At 48.1% G+C, this 25918-nt stretch overlaps 1 protein-coding gene across 2 annotated transcripts in view; it reads right to left on the bottom strand.

Moving 5' to 3' along the window:
- Positions 1 to 25918, bottom strand: part of PPIL4 (peptidylprolyl isomerase like 4) — a 159921-nt gene that overhangs the window by 133410 nt on the left and 593 nt on the right. The window lies entirely within an intron of this gene.

Raw genomic sequence — 25918 nt, 5'->3', positions numbered from 1 at the left:
TCTGTAATACATGTGCAGAGTAAAGGCAGACAGTGTGTGGAAGTCCAGCTCTCAGGGACTATGTACTATAAGGTCCCCTCTGTAATACATGTGCAGAGTAAAGGCAGACAGTGTATGGGAGTCCAGCTCTCAGGGACTATGTACTATAAGGTCCTTCTCAGTAATAGATGTGCAAAGTAATGGCAGACAGACAGTGTATGGGAGTCCAGCTTCCAGGGACTATGTACTATAAGGTCCCCTCTGTAATACATGTGCAGAATAATGGCAGACAGTGTGTGGGAGTCCAGCTCTCAGGGACTATGTACTATAAGGTCCCCTCTGTAATACATGTGCAGGGTAATGGCAGACAGTGTGTGGGAGTCCAGCTCTCAGGGACTATGTACTATAAGGTCCTCCTCAGTAATAGATGTGCAGAGTAATGGCAGACAGTGTGTGGGAGTCCAGCTCTCAGGGACTATGTACTATAAGGTCCCCTCTGTAATACATGTGCAGGGTAATGGCAGAGAGTGTGTGGGAGTCCAGCTCTCAGGGACTATGTACTATAAGGTCCCCTCTGTAATACATGTGCAGGGTAATGGCAGAGAGTGTGTGGGAGTCCAGCTCTCAGGGACTATGTACTATAAGGTCCCCTCTGTAATACATGTGCAGGGTAATGGCAGACAGTGTGTGGGAGTCCAGCTCTCAGGGACTATGTACTATAAGGTCTCCTCTGTAATACATGTGCAGAGTAATGGCAGACAGTGTATGGGAGTCCAGCTCTCAGGGACTATGTACTATAAGGTCCCCTCTGTAATACATGTGCAGAGTAATGGCAGACAGTGTATAGGAGTCCAGCTCTCAGGGACTATGTACTATAAGGTCCCCTCTGTAATACATGTGCAGAGTAATGGCAGACAGTGTGTGGGCGTCCAGCTCTCAGGGACTATGTACTATAAAGTCATTCTCAGTAATAGATGTGCAGGGTAATGGCAGTGTATGGGAGTCCAGCTCTCAGGGACTATGTACTATAAGGTCCCCTCTGTAATACATCTGCAGAGTAATGGCAGACAGTGTGTGGGAGTCCAGCTCACAGGGACTATGTACTATAAGGTACCCTCTGTAATACATGTGCAGAGTAATGGCAGACAGTGTGTGGGAGTCCAGCTCCCAGGGACTATGTACTATAAGGTCCCCTCTGTAATACATCTGCAGAGTAATGGCAGACAGTGTGTGGGAGTCCAGCTCTCAGGGACTATGTACTATAAGGTCCTCCTCAGTAATAGATGTGCAGAGTAAAGGCAGACAGTGTGTGGGCGTCCAGCTCTCAGGGACTATGTACTATAAGGTCATTCTCAGTAATAGATGTGCAGGGTAATGGCAGACAGTGTGTGGGAGTTCAGCTCTCAGGGACTATGTACTATAAGGTCCCCTCTGTAATACATGTGCAGAGTAAAGGCAGACAGTGTATGGGAGTCCAGCTCTCAGGGACTATGTACTATAAGGTCCTTCTCAGTAATAGATGTGCAGAGTAATGGCAGACAGTGTGTGGGAGTCCAGCTCTCAGGGACTATGTACTATAAGGTCCTCTCTGTAATACATGTGCAGAGTAAAGGCAGACAGTGTGTGGAAGTCCAGCTCCCAGGGACTATGTACTATAAGGTCCCCTCTGTAATACATGTGCAGAATAATGGCAGACAGTGTATGGGAGTCCAGCTCTTAGGGACTATGTACTATAAAGGTCCCCTCTGTAATACATCTGCAGAGTAATGGCAGACAGTGTGTGGGAGTCCAGCTCCCAGGGACTATGTACTATAAGGTCCCCTCTGTAATACATGTGCAGGGTAATGGCAGACACTGTGTGGGAGTCCAGCTCTCAGGGACTATGTACAATAAGGTCCTTCTCAGTAATAGATGTGCAGGGTAATGGCAGTGTGTGGGAGTTCAGCTCTCAGGGACTATGTACTATAAGTTCCCCTCTGTAATACATCTGCAGAGTAATGGCAGACAGTGTATGGGAGTTCAGCTCTCAGGGACTATGTACTATAAGGTCCCCTCTGTAATACATGTGCAGGGTAATGGCAGACACTGTGTGGGAGTCCAGCTCTCAGGGACTATGTACTATAAGGTCCCCTCTGTAATACATGTGCAGAGTAATGGCAGACAGTGTATAGGAGTCCAGCTCTCAGGGACTATGTACTATAAGGTCCCCTCTGTAATACATGTGCAGGGTAATGGCAGACAGTGTATGGGAGTCCAGCTCCCAGGGACTATGTACTATAAGGTCCCCTCTGTAATACATGTGCAGGGTAATGGCAGACAGTGTGTGGGAGTCCAGCTCACAGGGACTATGTACTATAAGGTCCCCTCTGTAATACATGTGCAGAGTAATGGCAGACAGTGTGTGGGAGTCCAGCTCTCAGGGACTATGTACTATAAGGTCCCCTCTGTAATACATGTGCAGAGTAATGGCAGACAGTGTGTGGGAGTTCAGCTCTCAGGGACTATGTACTATAAGGTCCCCTCTGTAATACATGTGCAGAGTAAAGGCAGACAGTGTGTGGGCGTCCAGCTCTCAGGGACTATGTACTATAAAGTCATTCTCAGTAATAGATGTGCAGGGTAATGGCAGACAGTGTGTGGGGGTCCAGCTCACAGGGACTATGTACTATAAGGTCCCCTCTGTAATACATGTGCAGGGTAATGGCAGACAGTGTGTGGGAGTCCAGCTCTCAGGGACTATGTACAATAAGGTCCTTCTCAGTAATAGATGTGCAGGGTAATGGCAGTGTGTGGGAGTTCAGCTTTCAGGGACTATGTACTAGAAGGTCCCCTCTGTAATACATCTGAAGAGTAATGGCAGACAGTGTGTGGGAGTCCAGCTCTCAGGGACTATGTACTATAAGGTCCCCTCTGTAATACATCTGCAGAGTAATGGCAAACAGTGTGTGGGAGTCCAGCTCACAGGGACTATGTACTATAAGGTCCCCTCTGTAATACATGTGCAGGGTAATGGCAGACACTGTGTGGGAGTCCAGCTCTCAGGGACTATGTACTATAAGGTCCCCTCTGTAATACATGTGCAGAGTAATGGCAGACAGTGTGTGGGAGTCCAGCTCTCAGGGACTATGTACTATAAGGTCCTTCTCAGTAATAGATGTGCAGAATAATGGCAGACAGACAGTGTATGGGAGTCCAGCTTCCAGGGACTATGTACTATAAGGTCCCCTCTGTAATACATGTGCAGAATAATGGCAGACAGTGTGTGGGAGTCCAGCTCTCAGGGACTATGTACTATAAGGTCCCCTCTGTAATACATGTGCAGGGTAATGGCAGACAGTGTGTGGGAGTCCAGCTCTCAGGGACTATGTACTATAAGGTCTCCTCTGTAATACATGTGCAGAGTAATGGCAGACAGTGTATGGGAGTCCAGCTCTCAGGGACTATGTACTATAAGGTCCCCTCTGTAATACATGTGCAGAGTAATGGCAGACAGTGTATAGGAGTCCAGCTCTCAGGGACTATGTACTATAAGGTCCTCCTCTGTAATACATGTGCAGAGTAATGGCAGACAGTGTGTGGGAGTTCAGCTCTCAGGGACTATGTACTATAAGGTCCCCTCTGTAATACATCTGCAGAGTAATGGCAGACAGTGTGTGGGAGTCCAGCTCCCAGGGACTATGTACTATAAGGTCCCCTCTGTAATACATGTGCAGGGTAATGGCAGACAGTGTGTGGGAGTCCAGCTCTCAGGGACTATGTACAATAAGGTCCTTCTCAGTAATAGATGTGCAGGGTAATGGCAGTGTGTGGGAGTTCAGCTCTCAGGGACTATGTACTATAAGATCCCCTCTGTAATACATCTGCAGAGTAATGGCAGACAGTGTGTGGGAGTCCAGCTCCCAGGGACTATGTACTATAAGGTCCCCTCTGTAATACATGTGCAGGGTAATGGCAGACAGTGTGTGGGAGTCCAGCTCTCAGGGACTATGTACAATAAGGTCCTTCTCAGTAATAGATGTGCAGGGTAATGGCAGTGTATGGGAGTTCAGCTCTCAGGGACTATGTACTATAAGGTCCCCTCTGTAATACATCTACAGAGTAATGGCAGACAGTGTGTGGGAGTCCAGCTCACAGGGACTATGTACTATAAGGTACCCTCTGTAATACATGTGCAGAGTAATGGCAGACAGTGTGTGGGAGTCCAGCTCTCAGGGACTATGTACTATAAGGTCCCCTCTGTAATACATGTGCAGAGTAATGGCAGACAGTGTGTGGGAGTTCAGCTCTCAGGGACTATGTACTATAAGGTCCCCTCTGTAATACATGTGCAGAGTAAAGGCAGACAGTGTGTGGGAGTCCAGCTCTCAGGGACTATGTACTATAAGGTCTCCTCTGTAATACATGTGCAGAGTAATGGCAGACAGTGTATGGGAGTCCAGCTCTCAGGGACTATGTACTATAAGGTCCCCTCTGTAATACATGTGCAGAGTAATGGCAGACAGTGTATAGGAGTCCAGCTCTCAGGGACTATGTACTATAAGGTCCTCCTCTGTAATACATGTGCAGAGTAATGGCAGACAGTGTGTGGGAGTTCAGCTCTCAGGGACTATGTACTATAAGGTCCCCTCTGTAATACATCTGCAGAGTAATGGCAGACAGTGTGTGGGAGTCCAGCTCCCAGGGACTATGTACTATAAGGTCCCCTCTGTTATACATGTGCAGGGTAATGGCAGACAGTGTGTGGGAGTCCAGCTCTCAGGGACTATGTACAATAAGGTCCTTCTCAGTAATAGATGTGCAGGGTAATGGCAGTGTGTGGGAGTTCAGCTCTCAGGGACTATGTACTATAAGGTCCCCTCTGTAATACATCTGCAGAGTAATGGCAGACAGTGTGTGGGAGTCCAGCTCCCAGGGACTATGTACTATAAGGTCCCCTCTGTAATACATGTGCAGGGTAATGGCAGACAGTGTGTGGGAGTCCAGCTCTCAGGGACTATGTACAATAAGGTCCTTCTCAGTAATAGATGTGCAGGGTAATGGCAGTGTATGGGAGTTCAGCTCTCAGGGACTATGTACTATAAGGTCCCCTCTGTAATACATCTACAGAGTAATGGCAGACAGTGTGTGGGAGTCCAGCTCACAGGGACTATGTACTATAAGGTACCCTCTGTAATACATGTGCAGAGTAATGGCAGACAGTGTGTGGGAGTCCAGCTCTCAGGGACTATGTACTATAAGGTCCCCTCTGTAATACATGTACCGAGTAATGGCAGACAGTGTGTGAGAGTCCAGCTCCCAGGGACTATGTACTATAAGGTCCCCTCTGTAATACATGTGCAGGGTAATGGCAGACAGTGTGTGGGAGTCCAGCTCTCAGGGACTATGTACAATAAGGTCCTTCTCAGTAATAGATGTGCAGGGTAATGGCAGTGTATGGGAGTCCAGCTCTCAGGGACTATGTACTATAAGGTCCCCTCTGTAATACATGTGCAGGGTAATGGCAGACACTGTGTGGGAGTCCAGCTCTCAGGGACTATGTACTATAAGGTCCCCTCTGTAATACATCTGCAGAGTAATGGCAGACAGTGTGTGGGAGTCCAGCTCACAGGAACTATGTACTATAAGGTACCCTGTGTAATACATGTGCAGAGTAATGGCAGACAGTGTGTGGGAGTCCAGCTCTCAGGGACTATGTACAATAAGGTCCTTCTCAGTAATAGATGTGCAGGGTAATGGCAGTGTATGGGAGTTCAGCTCTCAGGGACTATGTACTATAAGGTCCCCTCTGTAATACATCTACAGAGTAATGGCAGACAGTGTGTGGGAGTCCAGCTCACAGGGACTATGTACTATAAGGTACCCTCTGTAATACATGTGCAGAGTAATGGCAGACAGTGTGTGGGAGTCCAGCTCTCAGGGACTATGTACTATAAGGTCCCCTCTGTAATACATGTGCAGAGTAATGGCAGACAGTGTGTGGGAGTTCAGCTCTCAGGGACTATGTACTATAAGGTCCCCTCTGTAATACATGTGCAGAGTAAAGGCAGACAGTGTGTGGGAGTCCAGCTCTCAGGGACTATGTACTATAAGGTCTCCTCTGTAATACATGTGCAGAGTAATGGCAGACAGTGTATGGGAGTCCAGCTCTCAGGGACTATGTACTATAAGGTCCCCTCTGTAATACATGTGCAGAGTAATGGCAGACAGTGTATAGGAGTCCAGCTCTCAGGGACTATGTACTATAAGGTCCTCCTCTGTAATACATGTGCAGAGTAATGGCAGACAGTGTGTGGGAGTTCAGCTCTCAGGGACTATGTACTATAAGGTCCCCTCTGTAATACATCTGCAGAGTAATGGCAGACAGTGTGTGGGAGTCCAGCTCCCAGGGACTATGTACTATAAGGTCCCCTCTGTTATACATGTGCAGGGTAATGGCAGACAGTGTGTGGGAGTCCAGCTCTCAGGGACTATGTACAATAAGGTCCTTCTCAGTAATAGATGTGCAGGGTAATGGCAGTGTGTGGGAGTTCAGCTCTCAGGGACTATGTACTATAAGGTCCCCTCTGTAATACATCTGCAGAGTAATGGCAGACAGTGTGTGGGAGTCCAGCTCCCAGGGACTATGTACTATAAGGTCCCCTCTGTAATACATGTGCAGGGTAATGGCAGACAGTGTGTGGGAGTCCAGCTCTCAGGGACTATGTACAATAAGGTCCTTCTCAGTAATAGATGTGCAGGGTAATGGCAGTGTATGGGAGTTCAGCTCTCAGGGACTATGTACTATAAGGTCCCCTCTGTAATACATCTACAGAGTAATGGCAGACAGTGTGTGGGAGTCCAGCTCACAGGGACTATGTACTATAAGGTACCCTCTGTAATACATGTGCAGAGTAACGGCAGACAGTGTGTGGGAGTCCAGCTCTCAGGGACTATGTACTATAAGGTCCCCTCTGTAATACATGTACCGAGTAATGGCAGACAGTGTGTGAGAGTCCAGCTCCCAGGGACTATGTACTATAAGGTCCCCTCTGTAATACATGTGCAGGGTAATGGCAGACAGTGTGTGGGAGTCCAGCTCTCAGGGACTATGTACAATAAGGTCCTTCTCAGTAATAGATGTGCAGGGTAATGGCAGTGTATGGGAGTCCAGCTCTCAGGGACTATGTACTATAAGGTCCCCTCTGTAATACATCTGCAGAGTAATGGCAGACAGTGTGTGGGAGTCCAGCTCACAGGGACTATGTACTATAAGGTACCCTGTGTAATACATGTGCAGAGTAATGGCAGACAGTGTGTGGGAGTCCAGCTCTCAGGGACTATGTACTATAAGGTCCTCCTCAGTAATAGATGTGCAGAGTAAAGGCAGACAGTGTGTGGGCGTCCAGCTCTCAGGGACTATGTACTATAAGGTCATTCTCAGTAATAGATGTGCAGGGTAATGGCAGACAGTGTGTGGGAGTTCAGCTCTCAGGGACTATGTACTATAAGGTCCCCTCTGTAATACATGTGCAGAGTAAAGGCAGACAGTGTATGGGAGTCCAGCTCTCAGGGACTATGTACTATAAGGTCCTTCTCAGTAATAGATGTGCAGAGTAATGGCAGACAGTGTGTGGGAGTCCAGCTCTCAGGGACTATGTACTATAAGGTCCTCTCTGTAATACATGTGCAGAGTAAAGGCAGACAGTGTGTGGAAGTCCAACTCCCAGGGACTATGTACTATAAGGTCCCCTCTGTAATACATGTGCAGAATAATGGCAGACAGTGTATGGGAGTCCAGCTCTTAGGGACTATGTACTATAAAGGTCCCCTCTGTAATACATCTGCAGAGTAATGGCAGACAGTGTGTGGGAGTCCAGCTCCCAGGGACTATGTACTATAAGGTCCCCTCTGTAATACATGTGCAGGGTAATGGCAGACACTGTGTGGGAGTCCAGCTCTCAGGGACTATGTACAATAAGGTCCTTCTCAGTAATAGATGTGCAGGGTAATGGCAGTGTGTGGGAGTTCAGCTCTCAGGGACTATGTACTATAAGTTCCCCTCTGTAATACATCTGCAGAGTAATGGCAGACAGTGTATGGGAGTCCAGCTCTCAGGGACTATGTACTATAAGGTCCTTCTCAGTAATAGATGTGCAGAGTAATGGCAGACAGACAGTGTATGGGAGTCCAGCTTCCAGGGACTATGTACTATAAGGTCCCCTCTGTAATACATGTGCAGAATAATGGCAGACAGTGTGTGGGAGTCCAGCTCTCAGGGACTATGTACTATAAGGTCCCCTCTGTAATACATGTGCAGGGTAATGGCAGACAGTGTGTGGGAGTCCAGCTCTCAGGGACTATGTACTATAAGGTCCTCCTCAGTAATAGATGTGCAGAGTAATGGCAGACAGTGTATGGGAGTCCAGCTCTCAGGGACTATGTACTATAAGGTCCCCTCTGTAATACATCTGCAGAGTAATGGCAGACAGTGTGTGGGAGTCCAGCTCCCAGGGACTATGTACTATAAGGTCCCCTCTGTAATACATGTGCAGGGTAATGGCAGACAGTGTGTGGGAGTCCAGCTCTCAGGGACTATGTACAATAAGGTCCTTCTCAGTAATAGATGTGCAGGGTAATGGCAGTGTGTGGGAGTTCAGCTCCCAGGGACTATGTACTATAAGGTCCCCTCTGTAATACATCTGCAGAGTAATGGCAGACAGTGTGTGGGAGTCCAGCTCTCAGGGACTATGTACTATAAGGTCCCCTCTGTAAAACATCTGCAGAGTAATGGCAGACAGTGTGTGGGAGTCCAGCTCACAGGGACTATGTACTATAAGGTCCCCTCTGTAATACATGTGCAGGGTAATGGCAGACACTGTGTGGGAGTCCAGCTCTCAGGGACTATGTACTACAAGGTCCCCTCTGTAATACATGTGCAGAGTAATGGCAGACAGTGTGTGGGAGTCCAGCTCTCAGGGACTATGTACTATAAGGTCCCCTCTGTAATACATGTGCAGGGTAATGGCAGACAGTGTATGGGAGTCCAGCTCCCAGGGACTATGTACTATAAGGTCCCCTCTGTAATACATGTGCAGGGTAATGGCAGACAGTGTGTGGGAGTCCAGCTCACAGGGACTATGTACTATAAGGTACCCTCTGTAATACATGTGCAGAGTAATGGCAGACAGTGTGTGGGAGTCCAGCTCTCAGGGACTATGTACTATAAGGTCCCCTCTGTAATACATGTGCAGAGTAATGGCAGACAGTGTGTGGGAGTTCAGCTCTCAGGGACTATGTACTATAAGGTCCCCTCTGTAATACATGTGCAGAGTAAAGGCAGACAGTGTGTGGGCGTCCAGCTCTCAGGGACTATGTACTATAAAGTCATTCTCAGTAATAGATGTGCAGGGTAATGGCAGACAGTGTGTGGGGGTCCAGCTCACAGGGACTATGTACTATAAGGTCCCCTCTGTAATACATGTGCAGGGTAATGGCAGACAGTGTGTGGGAGTCCAGCTCTCAGGGACTATGTACAATAAGGTCCTTCTCAGTAATAGATGTGCAGGGAAATGGCAGTGTGTGGGAGTTCAGCTTTCAGGGACTATGTACTAGAAGGTCCCCTCTGTAATACATCTGAAGAGTAATGGCAGACAGTGTGTGGGAGTCCAGCTCTCAGGGACTATGTACTATAAGGTCCCCTCTGTAATACATCTGCAGAGTAATGGCAGACAGTGTGTGGGAGTCCAGCTCACAGGGACTATGTACTATAAGGTCCCCTCTGAAATACATGTGCAGGGTAATGGCAGACACTGTGTGGGAGTCCAGCTCTCAGGGACTATGTACTATAAGGTCCCCTCTGTAATACATGTGCAGAGTAATGGCAGACAGTGTGTGGGAGTCCAGCTCTCAGGGACTATGTACTATAAGGTCCTTCTCAGTAATAGATGTGCAGAATAATGGCAGACAGACAGTGTATGGGAGTCCAGCTTCCAGGGACTATGTACTATAAGGTCCCCTCTGTAATACATGTGCAGAATAATGGCAGACAGTGTGTGGGAGTCCAGCTCTCAGGGACTATGTACTATAAGGTCCCCTCTGTAATACATGTGCAGGGTAATGGCAGACAGTGTGTGGGAGTCCAGCTCTCAGGGACTATGTACTATAAGGTCTCCTCTGTAATACATGTGCAGAGTAATGGCAGACAGTGTATGGGAGTCCAGCTCTCAGGGACTATGTACTATAAGGTCCCCTCTGTAATACATGTGCAGAGTAATGGCAGACAGTGTATAGGAGTCCAGCTCTCAGGGACTATGTACTATAAGGTCCTCCTCTGTAATACATGTGCAGAGTAATGGCAGACAGTGTGTGGGAGTTCAGCTCTCAGGGACTATGTACTATAAGGTCCCCTCTGTAATACATCTGCAGAGTAATGGCAGACAGTGTGTGGGAGTCCAGCTCCCAGGGACTATGTACTATAAGGTCCCCTCTGTAATACATGTGCAGGGTAATGGCAGACAGTGTGTGGGAGTCCAGCTCTCAGGGACTATGTACAATAAGGTCCTTCTCAGTAATAGATGTGCAGGGTAATGGCAGTGTGTGGGAGTTCAGCTCTCAGGGACTATGTACTATAAGGTCCCCTCTGTAATACATCTGCAGAGTAATGGCAGACAGTGTGTGGGAGTCCAGCTCCCAGGGACTATGTACTATAAGGTCCCCTCTGTAATACATGTGCAGGGTAATGGCAGACAGTGTGTGGGAGTCCAGCTCTCAGGGACTATGTACAATAAGGTCCTTCTCAGTAATAGATGTGCAGGGTAATGGCAGTGTATGGGAGTTCAGCTCTCAGGGACTATGTACTATAAGGTCCCCTCTGTAATACATCTACAGAGTAATGGCAGACAGTGTGTGGGAGTCCAGCTCACAGGGACTATGTACTATAAGGTACCCTCTGTAATACATGTGCAGAGTAATGGCAGACAGTGTGTGGGAGTCCAGCTCTCAGGGACTATGTACTATAAGGTCCCCTCTGTAATACATGTGCAGAGTAATGGCAGACAGTGTGTGGGAGTTCAGCTCTCAGGGACTATGTACTATAAGGTCCCCTCTGTAATACATGTGCAGAGTAAAGGCAGACAGTGTGTGGGAGTCCAGCTCTCAGGGACTATGTACTATAAGGTCTCCTCTGTAATACATGTGCAGAGTAATGGCAGACAGTGAATGGGAGTCCAGCTCTCAGGGACTATGTACTATAAGGTCCCCTCTGTAATACATGTGCAGAGTAATGGCAGACAGTGTATAGGAGTCCAGCTCTCAGGGACTATGTACTATAAGGTCCTCCTCTGTAATACATGTGCAGAGTAATGGCAGACAGTGTGTGGGAGTTCAGCTCTCAGGGACTATGTACTATAAGGTCCCCTCTGTAATACATCTGCAGAGTAATGGCAGACAGTGTGTGGGAGTCCAGCTCCCAGGGACTATGTACTATAAGGTCCCCTCTGTTATACATGTGCAGGGTAATGGCAGACAGTGTGTGGGAGTCCAGCTCTCAGGGACTATGTACAATAAGGTCCTTCTCAGTAATAGATGTGCAGGGTAATGGCAGTGTGTGGGAGTTCAGCTCTCAGGGACTATGTACTATAAGGTCCCCTCTGTAATACATCTGCAGAGTAATGGCAGACAGTGTGTGGGAGTCCAGCTCCCAGGGACTATGTACTATAAGGTCCCCTCTGTAATACATGTGCAGGGTAATGGCAGACAGTGTGTGGGAGTCCAGCTCTCAGGGACTATGTACAATAAGGTCCTTCTCAGTAATAGATGTGCAGGGTAATGGCAGTGTATGGGAGTTCAGCTCTCAGGGACTATGTACTATAAGGTCCCCTCTGTAATACATCTACAGAGTAATGGCAGACAGTGTGTGGGAGTCCAGCTCACAGGGACTATGTACTATAAGGTACCCTCTGTAATACATGTGCAGAGTAATGGCAGACAGTGTGTGGGAGTCCAGCTCTCAGGGACTATGTACTATAAGGTCCCCTCTGTAATACATGTGCAGAGTAATGGCAGACAGTGTGTGGGAGTTCAGCTCTCAGGGACTATGTACTATAAGGTCCCCTCTGTAATACATGTGCAGAGTAAAGGCAGACAGTGTGTGGGCGTCCAGCTCTCAGGGACTATGTACTATAAGGTCCCCTCTGTAATACATCTGCAGAGTAATGGCAGACAGTGTGTGGGAGTCCAGCTCACAGGGACTATGTACTATAAGGTCCCCTCTGTAATACATGTGCAGGGTAATGGCAGACACTGTGTGGGAGTCCAGCTCTCAGGGACTATGTACTATAAGGTCCCCTCTGTAATACATGTGCAGAGTAATGGCAGACAGTGTGTGGGAGTCCAGCTCTCAGAGACTATGTAATATAAGGTCCCCTCTGTAATACATGTACCGAGTAATGGCAGACAGTGTGTGGGAGTCCAGCTCTCAGGGACTATGTACTATAAGGTCCCCTCTGTAATACATGTGACGGGTAATGGCAGACAGTGTGTGGGAGTCCAGCTCTCAGGGACTATGTACAATAAGGTCCTTCTCAGTAATAGATGTGCAGGGTAATGGCAGTGTATGGGAGTCCAGCTCTCAGGGACTATGTACTATAAGGTCCCCTCTGTAATACATGTGCAGGGTAATGGCAGACACTGTGTGGGAGTCCAGCTCTCAGGGACTATGTACTATAAGGTCCCCTCTGTAATACATCTGCAGAGTAATGGCAGACAGTGTGTGGGAGTCCAGCTCACAGGGACTATGTACTATAAGGTACCCTCTGTAATACATGTGCAGAGTAAAGGCAGACAGTGTATGGGAGTCCAGCTCTCAGGGACTATGTACTATAAGGTCCTTCTCAGTAATAGATGTGCAGAGTAATGGCAGACAGTGTGTGGGAGTCCAGCTCTCAGGGACTACGTACTATAAGGTCCTCTCTGTAATACATGTGCAGAGTAAAGGCAGACAGTGTGTGGAAGTCCAGCTCCCAGGGACTATGTACTATAAGGTCCCCTCTGTAATACATGTGCAGAATAATGGCAGACAGTGTATGGGAGTCCAGCTCTTAGGGACTATGTACTATAAAGGTCCCCTCTGTAATACATCTGCAGAGTAATGGCAGACACTGTGTGGGAGTCCAGCTCCCAGGGACTATGTACTATAAGGTCCCCTCTGTAATACATGTGCAGGGTAATGGCAGACACTGTGTGGGAGTCCAGCTCTCAGGGACTATGTACAATAAGGTCCTTCTCAGTAATAGATGTGCAGGGTAATGGCAGTGTGTGGGAGTTCAGCTCTCAGGGACTATGTACTATAAGTTCCCCTCTGTAATACATCTGCAGAGTAATGGCAGACAGTGTATGGGAGTCCAGCTCTCAGGGACTATGTACTATAAGGTCCTTCTCAGTAATAGATGTGCAGAGTAATGGCAGACAGACAGTGTATGGGAGTCCAGCTTCCAGGGACTATGTACTATAAGGTCCCCTCTGTAATACATGTGCAGAATAATGGCAGACAGTGTGTGGGAGTCCAGCTCTCAGGGTCTATGTACTATAAGGTCCCCTCTGTAATACATGTGCAGGGTAATGGCAGACAGTGTGTGGGAGTCCAGCTCTCAGGGACCATGTACTATAAGGTCCTCCTCAGTAATAGATGTGCAGAGTAATGGCAGACAGTGTATGGGAGTCCAGCTCTCAGGGACTATGTACTATAAGGTCCCCTCTGTAATACATCTGCAGAGTAATGGCAGACAGTGTGTGAGAGTCCAGCTCCCAGGGACTATGTACTATAAGGTCCCCTCTGTAATACATGTGCAGGGTAATGGCAGACAGTGTGTGGGAGTCCAGCTCTCAGGGACTATGTACTATAAGGTCCCCTCTGTAATACATCTGCAGAGTAATGGCAGACAGTGTGTGGGAGTCCAGCTCCCAGGGACTATGTACTATAAGGTCCCCTCTGTAATACATGTGCAGGGTAATGGCAGACAGTGTGTGGGAGTCCAGCTCTCAGGGACTATGTACAATAAGGTCCTTCTCAGTAATAGATGTGCAGGGTAATGGCAGTGTGTGGGAGTTCAGCTCTCAGGGACTATGTACTATAAGGTCCCCTCTGTAATACATCTGCAGAGTAATGGCAGACAGTGTGTGGGAGTCCAGCTCCCAGGGACTATGTACTATAAGGTCCCCTCTGTAATACATGTGCAGGGTAATGGCAGACAGTGTGTGGGAGTCCAGCTCTCAGGGACTATGTACAATAAGGTCCTTCTCAGTAATAGATGTGCAGGGTAATGGCAGTGTATGGGAGTTCAGCTCTCAGGGACTATGTACTATAAGGTCCCCTTTGTAATACATCTACAGAGTAATGGCAGACAGTGTGTGGGAGTCCAGCTCACAGGGACTATGTACTATAAGGTACCCTCTGTAATACATGTGCAGAGTAATGGCAGACAGTGTGTGGGAGTCCAGCTCTCAGGGACTATGTACTATAAGGTCCCCTCTGTAATACATGTGCAGAGTAATGGCAGACAGTGTGTGGGAGTTCAGCTCTCAGGGACTATGTACTATAAGGTCCCCTCTGTAATACATGTGCAGAGTAAAGGCAGACAGTGTGTGGGCGTCCAGCTCTCAGGGACTATGTACTATAAAGTCATTCTCAGTAATAGATGTGCAGGGTAATGGCAGACAGTGTGTGGGGGTCCAGCTCACAGGGACTATGTACTATAAGGTCCCCTCTGTAATACATGTGCAGGGTAATGGCAGACAGTGTGTGGGAGTCCAGCTCTCAGGGACTATGTACAATAAGGTCCTTCTCAGTAATAGATGTGCAGGGTAATGGCAGTGTGTGGGAGTTCAGCTCTCAGGGACTATGTACTAGAAGGTTCCCTCTGTAATACATCTGCAGAGTAATGGCAGACAGTGTGTGGGAGTCCAGCTCTCAGGGACTATGTACTATAAGGTCCCCTCTGTAATACATCTGCAGAGTAATGGCAGACAGTGTGTGGGAGTCCAGCTCACAGGGACTATGTACTATAAGGTCCCCTCTGTAATACATGTGCAGGGTAATGGCAGACACTGTGTGGGAGTCCAGCTCTCAGGGACTATGTACTATAAGGTCCCCTCTGTAATACATGTGCAGAGTAATGGCAGACAGTGTGTGGGAGTCCAGCTCTCAGAGACTATGTAATATAAGATCCCCTCTGTAATACATGTACCGAGTAATGGCAGACAGTGTGTGGGAGTCCAGCTCTCAGGGACTATGTACTATAAGGTCCCCTCTGGAATACATGTACCGAGTAATGGCAGACAGTGTGTGAGAGTCCAGCTCCCAGGGACTATGTACTATAAGGTCCCCTCTGTAATACATGTGCAGGGTAATGGCAGACAGTGTGTGGGAGTCCAGCTCTCAGGGACTATGTACAATAAGGTCCTGCTCAGTAATAGATGTGCAGGGTAATGGCAGTGTATGGGAGTCCAGCTCTCAGGGACTATGTACTATAAGGTCCAATCTGTAATACATGTGCAGGGTAATGGCAGACACTGTGTGGGAGTCCAGCTCTCAGGGACTATGTACTATAAGGTCCCCTCTGTAATACATCTGCAGAGTAATGGCAGACAGTGTGTGGGAGTCCAGCTCTCAGGGACTATGTACTATAAGGTCCTCCTCAGTAATAGATGTGCAGAGTAAAGGCAGACAGTGTGTGGGCGTCCAGCTCTCAGGGACTATGTACTATAAGGTCATTCTCAGTAATAGATGTGCAGGGTAATGGCAGACAGTGTGTGGGAGTTCAGCTCTCAGGGACTATGTACTATAAGGTCCCCTCTGTAATACATGTGCTGAGTAATGGCAGACAGTGTGTGGGAGTCCAGCTCTCAGGGACTATGTACTATAAGGTCCTCTCTGTAATACATGTGCAGAGTAAAGGCAGACAGTGTGTGGAAGTCCAGCTCCCAGGGACTATGTACTATAAGGTCCCCTCTGTAATACATGTGCAGAATAATGGCAGACAGTGTATGGGAGTCCAGCTCTTAGGGACTATGTACTATAAAGGTCCCCTCTGTAATACATCTGCAGAGTAATGGCAGACAGTGTGTGGGAGTCCAGCTCCCAGGGACTATGTACTATAAGGTCCCCTCTGTAATACATGTGCAGGGTAATGGCAGACACTGTGTGGGAGTCCAGCTCTCAGGGACTATGTACAATAAGGTCCTTCTCAGTAATAGATGTGCAGGGTAATGGCAGTGTGTGGGAGTTCAGCTCTCAGGGACTATGTACTATAAGTTCCCCTCTGTAATACATCTGCAGAGTAATGGCAGACAGTGTATGGGAGTCCAGCTCTCAGGGACTATGTACTATAAGGTCCTTCTCAGTAATAGATGTGCAGAGTAATGGCAGACAGACAGTGTATGGGAGTCCAGCTTCCAGGGACTATGTACTATAAGGTCCCCTCTGTAATACATGTGCAGAATAATGGCAGACAGTGTGTGGGAGTCCAGCTCTCAGGGACTATGTACTATAAGGTCCCCTCTGTAATACATGTGCAGGGTAATGGCAGACAGTGTGTGGGAGTCCAGCTCTCAGGGACTATGTACTATAAGGTCCTCCTCAGTAATAGATGTGCAGAGTAATGGCAGACAGTGTATGGGAGTCCAGCTCTCAGGGACTATGTACTATAAGGTCCCCTCTGTAATACATCTGCAGAGTAATGGCAGACAGTGTGTGGGAGTCCAGCTCCCAGGGACTATGTACTATAAGGTCCCCTCTGTAATACATGTGCAGGGTAATGGCAGACAGTGTGTGGGAGTCCAGCTCTCAGGGACTATGTACAATAAGGTCCTTCTCAGTAATAGATGTGCAGGGTAATGGCAGTGTGTGGGAGTTCAGCTCCCAGGGACTATGTACTATAAGTTCCCCTCTGTAATACATCTGCAGAGTAATGACAGACAGTGTGTGGGAGTCCAGCTCTCAGGGACTATGTACTATAAGGTCCCCTCTGTAATACATCTGCAGAGTAATGGCAGACAGTGTGTGGGAGTCCAGCTCACAGGGACTATGTACTATAAGGTCCCCTCTGTAATACATGTGCAGGGTAATGGCAGACACTGTGTGGGAGTCCAGCTCTCAGGGACTATGTACTATAAGGTCCCCTCTGTAATACATGTGCAGAGTAATGGCAGACAGTGTGTGGGAGTCCAGCTCTCAGGGACTATGTACTATAAGGTCCCCTCTGTAATACATGTGCAGGGTAATGGCAGTGTATGGGAGTCCAGCTCCCAGGGACTATGTACTAAAAGGTCCCCTCTGTAATACATGTGCAGAGTAAAGGCAGACAGTGTGTGGGCGTCCAGCTCTCAGGGACTATGTACTATAAAGTCATTCTCAGTAATAGATGTGCAGGGTAATGGCAGACAGTGTGTGGGGGTCCAGCTCACAGGGACTATGTACTATAAGGTCCCCTCTGTAATACATGTGCAGGGTAATGGCAGACAGTGTGTGGGAGTCCAGCTCTCAGGGACTATGTACAATAAGGTCCTTCTCAGTAATAGATGTGCAGGGTAATGGCAGTGTGTGGGAGTTCAGCTTTCAGGGACTATGTACTAGAAGGTCCCCTCTGTAATACATCTGAAGAGTAATGGCAGACAGTGTGTGGGAGTCCAGCTCTCAGGGACTATGTACTATAAGGTCCCCTCTGTAATACATCTGCAGAGTAATGGCAGACAGTGTGTGGGAGTCCAGCTCCCAGGGACTATGTACTATAAGGTCCCCTCTGTAATACATGTGCAGGGTAATGGCAGACACTGTGTGGGAGTCCAGCTCTCAGGGACTATGTACAATAAGGTCCTTCTCAGTAATAGATGTGCAGGGTAATGGCAGTGTGTGGGAGTTCAGCTCTCAGGGACTATGTACTATAAGGTCCCCTCTGTAATAAATCTGCAGAGTAATGGCAGACAGTGTGTGGGAGTCCAGCTCACAGGGACTATGTACTATAAGGTCCCCTCTGTAATACATGTGCAGGGTAATGGCAGACACTGTGTGGGAGTCCAGCTCTCAGGGACTATGTACTATAAGGTCCCCTCTGTAATACATGTGCAGAGTAATGGCAGACAGTGTGTGGGAGTCCAGCTCTCAGGGACTATGTACTATAAGGTCCTTCTCAGTAATAGATGTGCAGAATAATGGCAGACAGACAGTGTATGGGAGTCCAGCTTCCAGGGACTATGTACTATAAGGTCCCCTCTGTAATACATGTGCAGAATAATGGCAGACAGTGTGTGGGAGTCCAGCTCTCAGGGACTATGTACTATAAGGTCCCCTCTGTAATACATGTGCAGGGTAATGGCAGACAGTGTGTGGGAGTCCAGCTCTCAGGGACTATGTACTATAAGGTCTCCTCTGTAATACATGTGCAGAGTAATGGCAGACAGTGTATGGGAGTCCAGCTCTCAGGGACTATGTACTATAAGGTCCCCTCTGTAATACATGTGCAGAGTAATGGCAGACAGTGTATAGGAGTCCAGCTCTCAGGGACTATGTACTATAAGGTCCTCCTCTGTAATACATGTGCAGAGTAATGGCAGACAGTGTGTGGGAGTCCAGCTCTCAGGGACTATGTACAATAAGGTCCTTCTCAGTAATAGATGTGCAGGGTAATGGCAGTGTATGGGAGTTCAGCTCTCAGGGACTATGTACTATAAGGTCCCCTCTGTAATACATCTACAGAGTAATGGCAGACAGTGTGTGGGAGTCCAGCTCACAGGGACTATGTACTATAAGGTACCCTCTGTAATACATGTGCAGAGTAATGGCAGACAGTGTGTGGGAGTCCAGCTCTCAGGGACTATGTACTATAAGGTCCCCTCTGTAATACATGTGCAGAGTAATGGCAGACAGTGTGTGGGAGTTCAGCTCTCAGGGACTATGTACTATAAGGTCCCCTCTGTAATACATGTGCAGAGTAAAGGCAGACAGTGTGTGGGCGTCCAGCTCTCAGGGACTATGTACTATAAAGTCATTCTCAGTAATAGATGTGCAGGGTAATGGCAGACAGTGTGTGGGGGTCCAGCTCACAGGGACTATGTACTATAAGGTCCCCTCTGTAATACATGTGCAGGGTAATGGCAGACAGTGTGTGGGAGTCCAGCTCTCAGGGACTATGTACAATAAGGTCCTTCTCAGTAATAGATGTGCAGGGTAATGGCAGTGTGTGGGAGTTCAGCTCTCAGGGACTATGTACTAGAAGGTTCCCTCTGTAATACATCTGCAGAGTAATGGCAGACAGTGTGTGGGAGTCCAGCTCTCAGGGACTATGTACTATAAGGTCCCCTCTGTAATACATCTGCAGAGTAATGGCAGACAGTGTGTGGGAGTCCAGCTCACAGGGACTATGTACTATAAGGTCCCCTCTGTAATACATGTGCAGGGTAATGGCAGACACTGTGTGGGAGTCCAGCTCTCAGGGACTATGTACTATAAGGTCCCCTCTGTAATACATGTGCAGAGTAATGGCAGACAGTGTGTGGGAGTCCAGCTCTCAGAGACTATGTAATATAAGGTCCCCTCTGTAATACATGTACCGAGTAATGGCAGACAGTGTGTGGGAGTCCAGCTCTCAGGGACTATGTACTATAAGGTCCCCTCTGTAATACATGTACCGAGTAATGGCAGACAGTGTGTGAGAGTCCAGCTCCCAGGGACTATGTACTATAAGGTCCCCTCTGTAATACATGTGCAGGGTAATGGCAGACAGTGTGTGGGAGTCCAGCTCTCAGGGACTATGTACAATAAGGTCCTTCTCAGTAATAGATGTGCAGGGTAATGGCAGTGTATGGGAGTCCAGCTCTCAGGGACTATGTACTATAAGGTCCCCTCTGTAATACATGTGCAGGGTAATGGCAGACACTGTGTGGGAGTCCAGCTCTCAGGGACTATGTACTATAAGGTCCCCTCTGTAATACATCTGCAGAGTAATGGCAGACAGTGTGTGGGAGTCCAGCTCACAGGGACTATGTACTATAAGGTACCCTCTGTAATACATGTGCAGAGTAATGGCAGACAGTGTGTGGGAGTCCAGCTCTCAGGGACTATGTACTATAAGGTCCTCCTCAGTAATAGATGTGCAGAGTAAAGGCAGACAGTGTGTGGGCGTCCAGCTCTCAGGGACTATGTACTATAAGGTCATTCTCAGTAATAGATGTGCAGGGTAATGGCAGACAGTGTGTGGGAGTTCAGCTCTCAGGGACTATGTACTATAAGGTCCCCTCTGTAATACATGTGCAGAGTAAAGGCAGACAGTGTATGGGAGTCCAGCTCTCAGGGACTATGTACTATAAGGTCCTTCTCAGTAATAGATGTGCAGAGTAATGGCAGACAGTGTGTGGGAGTCCAGCTCTCAGGGACTATGTACTATAAGGTCCTCTCTGTAATACATGTGCAGAGTAAAGGCAGACAGTGTGTGGAAGTCCAGCTCCCAGGGACTATGTACTATAAGGTCCCCTCTGTAATACATGTGCAGAATAATGGCAGACAGTGTATGGGAGTCCAGCTCTTAGGGACTATGTACTATAAAGGTCCCCTCTGTAATACATCTGCAGAGTAATGGCAGACAGTGTGTGGGAGTCCAGCTCCCAGGGACTATGTACTATAAGGTCCCCTCTGTAATACATGTGCAGGGTAATGGCAGACACTGTGTGGGAGTCCAGCTCTCAGGGACTATGTACAATAAGGTCCTTCTCAGTAATAGATGTGCAGGGTAATGGCAGTGTGTGGGAGTTCAGCTCTCAGGGACTATGTACTATAAGGTCCTCCTCAGTAATAGATGTGCAGAGTAATGGCAGACAGTGTATGGGAGTCCAGCTCTCAGGGACTATGTACTATAAGGTCCCCTCTGTAATACATCTGCAGAGTAATGGCAGACAGTGTGTGGGAGTCCAGCTCCCAGGGACTATGTACTATAAGGTCCCCTCTGTAATACATGTGCAGGGTAATGGCAGACAGTGTGTGGGAGTCCAGCTCTCAGGGACTATGTACAATAAGGTCCTTCTTAGTAATAGATGTGCAGGGTAATGGCAGTGTGTGGGAGTTCAGCTCCCAGGGACTATGTACTATAAGTTCCCCTCTGTAATACATCTGCAGAGTAATGGCAGACAGTGTGTGGGAGTCCAGCTCTCAGGGACTATGTACTATAAGGTCCCCTCTGTAATACATCTGCAGAGTAATGGCAGACAGTGTGTGGGAGTCCAGCTCACAGGGACTATGTACTATAAGGTCCCCTCTGTAATACATGTGCAGGGTAATGGCAGACACTGTGTGGGAGTCCAGCTCTCAGGGACTATGTACTATAAGGTCCCCTCTGTAATACATGTGCAGAGTAATGGCAGACAGTGTGTGGGAGTCCAGCTCTCAGGGACTATGTACTATAAGGTCCCCTCTGTAATACATGTGCAGGGTAATGGCAGACAGTGTATGGGAGTCCAGCTCCCAGGGACTATGTACTATAAGGTCCCCTCTGTAATACATGTGCAGGGTAATGGCAGACAGTGTGTGGGAGTCCAGCTCACAGGGACTATGTACAATAAGGTCCTTCTCAGTAATAGATGTGCAGGGTAATGGCAGTGTGTGGGAGTTCAGCTTTCAGGGACTATGTACTAGAAGGTCCCCTCTGTAATACATCTGAAGAGTAATGGCAGACAGTGTGTGGGAGTCCAGCTCTCAGGGACTATGTACTATAAGGTCCCCTCTGTAATACATCTGCAGAGTAATGGCAGACAGTGTGTGGGAGTCCAGCTCACAGGGACTATGTACTATAAGGTCCCCTCTGTAATACATGTGCAGGGTAATGGCAGACACTGTGTGGGAGTCCAGCTCTCAGGGACTATGTACTATAAGGTCCCCTCTGTAATACATGTGCAGAGTAATGGCAGACAGTGTGTGGGAGTCCAGCTCTCAGGGACTATGTACTATAAGGTCCTTCTCAGTAATAGATGTGCAGAGTAATGGCAGACAGACAGTGTATGGGAGTCCAGCTCTCAGGGACTATGTACTATAAGGTCCCCTCTGTAATACATGTGCAGGGTAATGGCAGACAGTGTGTGGGAGTCCAGCTCTCAGGGACTATGTACTATAAGGTCCCCTCTGTAATACATGTGCAGAGTAATGGCAGACAGTGTATGGGAGTCCAGCTCTCAGGGACTATGTACTATAAGGTCCTTCTCAGTAATAGATGTGCAGAGTAATGGCAGACAGACAGTGTGTGGGAGTCCAGCTTCCAGGGACTATGTACTATAAGGTCCCCTCTGTAATACATGTGCAGAATAATGGCAGACAGTGTGTGGGAGTCCAGCTCTCAGGGACTATGTACTATAAAGTCCCCTCTGTAATACATGTGCAGGGTAATGGCAGACAGTGTGTGAGAGTCCAGCTCTCAGGGACTATGTACTATAAGGTCCCCTCTGTAATACATGTGCAGGGTAATGGCAGACAGTGTGTGGGAGTCCAGCTCTCAGGGACTATGTACTATAAGGTCCCCTCTGTAATACATGTGCAGAGTAATGGCAGACAGTGTATGGGAGTCCAGCTCTCAGGGACTATGTACTATAAGGTCCTTCTCAGTAATAGATGTGCAGAGTAATGGCAGACAGACAGTGTATGGGAGTCCAGCTTCCAGGGACTATGTACTATAAGGTCCCCTCTGTAATACATGTGCAGAATAATGGCAGACAGTGTGTGGGAGTCCAGCTCTCAGGGACTATGTACTATAAAGTCCCCTCTGTAATACATGTGCAGGGTAATGGCAGACAGTGTGTGGGAGTCCAGCTCTCAGGGACTATGTACTATAAGGTCCCCTCTGTAATACATGTGCAGGGTAATGGCAGACAGTGTGTGGGAGTCCAGCTCTCAGGGACTATGTACAATAAGGTCCTCCTCAGTAATAAATGTGCAGAGTAAAGGCAGACAGTGTGTGGGAGTCCAGCTCTCAGGGACTATGTACTATAAGGTCCTCCTCAGTAATAGATGTGCAGAGTAATGGCAGACAGTGTGTGGGAGTCCAGCTCTCAGGGACTATGTACTATAAGGTCCCCTCTGTAATACATCTGCAGAGTAATGGCAGACAGTGTGTGGGAGTCCAGCTCCCAGGGACTATGTACTATAAGGTCCCCTCTGTAATACATGTGCAGGGTAATGGCAGACAGTGTGTGGGAGTCCAGCTCTCAGGGACTATGTACAATAAGGTCCTTCTCAGTAATAGATGTGCAGGGTAATGGCAGTGTGTGGGAGTTCAGCTCTCAGGGACTATGTACTATAAGTTCCCCTCTGTAATACATGTGCAGAGTAATGGCAGACAGTGTGTGGGAGTCCAGCTCCCAGGGACTATGTACTATAAGGTCCCCTCTGTAATACATGTGCAGAGTAATGGCAGACAGTGTGTGGGAGTCCAGCTCCCAGGGACTATGTACTATAAGGTCCCCTGTGTAATACATGTGCAGAGTAATGGCAGACAGTGTGTGGGAGCCCAGCTCCCAGGGACTATGTACTATAAGGTCCCCTCTGTAATTCATGTGCAGGGTAATGGCAGACAGTGTGTGGGAGTCCAGCTCTCAGGGACTATGTACTATAAGGTCCCCTCTGTAATACATGTGCAGAGTAAAGGCAGACAGTGTGTGGGCGTCCAGCTCCCAGGGACTATGTACTATAAAGTCATTCTCAGTAATAGATGTGCAGGGTAATGGCAGACAGTGTGTGGGGGTCCAGCTCACAGGGACTATGTACTATAAGGTCATTCTCAGTAATAGATGTGCAGGGTAATGGCAGACAGTGTGTGGGAGTTCAGCTTTCAGGGACTATGTACTAGAAGGTCCCCTCTGTAATACATCTGAAGAGTAATGGCAGACAGTGTGTGGGAGTCCAGCTCTCAGGGACTATGTACTATAAGGTCCCCTCTGTAATACATCTGCAGAGTAATGGCAGACAGTGTGTGGGAGTCCAGCTCACAGGGACTATGTACTATAAGGTCCCCTCTGTAATACATGTGCAGGGTAATGGCAGACACTGTGTGGGAGTCCAGCTCTCAGGGACTATGTACTATAAGGTCCCCTCTGTAATACATGTGCAGAGTAATGGCAGACAGTGTGTGGGAGTCCAGCTCTCAGGGACTATGTACTATAAGGTCCTTCTCAGTAATAGATGTGCAGAGTAATGGCAGACAGACAGTGTATGGGAGTCCAGCTCTCAGGGACTATGTACTATAAGGTCCCCTCTGTAATACATGTGCAGGGTAATGGCAGACAGTGTGTGGGAGTCCAGCTCTCAGGGACTATGTACTATAAGGTCCCCTCTGTAATACATGTGCAGAGTAATGGCAGACAGTGTATGGGAGTCCAGCTCTCAGGGACTATGTACTATAAGGTCCTTCTCAGTAATAGATGTGCAGAGTAATGGCAGACAGACAGTGTGTGGGAGTCCAGCTTCCAGGGACTATGTACTATAAGGTCCCCTCTGTAATACATGTGCAGAATAATGGCAGACAGTGTGTGGGAGTCCAGCTCTCAGGGACTATGTACTATTAAGTCCCCTCTGTAATACATGTGCAGGGTAATGGCAGACAGTGTGTGGGAGTCCAGCTCTCAGGGACTATGTACTATAAGGTCCCCTCTGTAATACATGTGCAGGGTAATGGCAGACAGTGTGTGGGAGTCCAGCTCTCAGGGACTATGTACAATAAGGTCCTCCTCAGTAATAAATGTGCAGAGTAATGGCAGACAGTGTGTGGGAGTCCAGCTCTCAGGGACTATGTACTATAAGGTCCTCCTCAGTAATAGATGTGCAGGGTAATGGCAGACAGACAGTGTATGGGAGTCCAGCTTCCAGGGACTATGTACTATAAGGTCCCCTCTGTAATACATGTGCAGAATAATGGCAGACAGTGTGTGGGAGTCCAGCTCTCAGGGACTATGTACTATAAGGTCCCCTCTGTAATACATGTGCAGGGTAATGGCAGACAGTGTGTGGGAGTCCAGCTCTCAGGGACTATGTACTATAAGGTCCCCTCTGTAATACATGTGCAGAGTAATGGCAGACAGTGTATGGGAGTCCAGCTCTCAGGGACTATGTACTATAAGGTCCTTCTCAGTAATAGATGTGCAGAGTAATGGCAGACAGTGTGTGGGAGTCCAGCTCTCAGGGACTATGTACTATAAGGTCCCCTCTGTAATACATCTGCAGAGTAATGGCAGACAGTGTGTGGGAGTCCAGCTCCCAGGGACTATGTACTATAAGGTCCCCTCTGTAATACATGTGCAGGGTAATGGCAGACAGTGTGTGGGAGTCCAGCTCTCAGGGACTATGTACAATAAGGTCCTTCTCAGTAATAGATGTGCAGGGTAATGGCAGTGTGTGGGAGTTCAGCTCTCAGGGACTATGTACTATAAGTTCCCCTCTGTAATACATGTGCAGAGTAATGGCAGACAGTGTGTGGGAGTCCAGCTCCCAGGGACTATGTACTATAAGGTCCCCTCTGTAATACATGTGCAGAGTAATGGCAGACAGTGTGTGGGAGTCCAGCTCCCAGGGACTATGTACTATAAGGTCCCCTGTGTAATACATGTGCAGAGTAATGGCAGACAGTGTGTGGGAGCCCAGCTCCCAGGGACTATGTACTATAAGGTCCCCTCTGTAATTCATGTGCAGGGTAATGGCAGACAGTGTGTGGGAGTCCAGCTCTCAAGGACTATGTACTATAAGGTCCCCTCTGTAATACATGTGCAGAGTAAAGGCAGACAGTGTGTGGGCGTCCAGCTCCCAGGGACTATGTACTATAAAGTCATTCTCAGTAATAGATGTGCAGGGTAATGGCAGACAGTGTGTGGGGGTCCAGCTCACAGGGACTATGTACTATAAGGTCATTCTCAGTAATAGATGTGCAGGGTAATGGCAGAC

This window comes from Anomaloglossus baeobatrachus, chromosome 3 (assembly GCF_048569485.1).
Source record: "Anomaloglossus baeobatrachus isolate aAnoBae1 chromosome 3, aAnoBae1.hap1, whole genome shotgun sequence".
NCBI lineage: Eukaryota > Metazoa > Chordata > Amphibia > Anura > Aromobatidae > Anomaloglossus > Anomaloglossus baeobatrachus.
This window is presented reverse-complemented; position numbering and strand designations above follow the sequence as displayed.